We start from the raw sequence: 768 nt of genomic DNA on the forward strand, positions 1-768 counted from the left end.
AAAAAAAAATCATTGGGCACAGTGGCTTATGTTTGAATTAATCCCAGTACTGAGGAAGTAGAGAAGGTAGGACTGGCCAACATAGCCACTATGTCAATGAATTCAAGGCCAGCCTGGGCTACACAGTGAGGCCCTGTGCCAAACAAAACAAAACTGGGGCTAGAGAGGTGGCTCGGTATTTAAGAGCACTATTTTGCTCTTCCAGAAGATCCAGGTTCAATTCCTAGTATCCACTTGGTGGCTTATAAGCATGCAGCTGCAGTTCCCGGGCATCCAGCAGGCACTCGTACGGTGCACATACATGTATGAAGGCAAATCATTTATACACATAAAGCAAAATAAATATAAAATATTTTTTAAGACACTTAAAAAAAGGGCTGGCAAGATGACTCCATCGTTAATATGCAAATTTGCTCTTGCAGAGGACCCAAGTTTGGGATGGCTCACAAACACCTGTAACTCCAGCTCCCAGGGATCTGATACCCTCTTTAAGACTCCTCTGATACCTGCTCTCCCGTGTNCACAAACCCACATGCAGACACACCCATACACATAATTAAAAATAAAAATCTAAGAAAAAAAACTAAAACAGAACAGGAGCCAGCCATAATGGAATGTGTCTACCTAGCACACAGGAGGCAAAGGCAGGAGAATCATAAGTTCAAGAACATCCTAAGCTACATAGTGAAACCCTATCTGAAAAATTGATAAAAAGGAATCCAACTGCCTCTAGTCTTTTGTTTATACTTGGTGGGGTACTTTATAAAA

This window comes from Mus caroli, chromosome 6, assembly GCF_900094665.2.
Source record: "Mus caroli chromosome 6, CAROLI_EIJ_v1.1, whole genome shotgun sequence".
Classification (NCBI taxonomy): domain Eukaryota; kingdom Metazoa; phylum Chordata; class Mammalia; order Rodentia; family Muridae; genus Mus; species Mus caroli.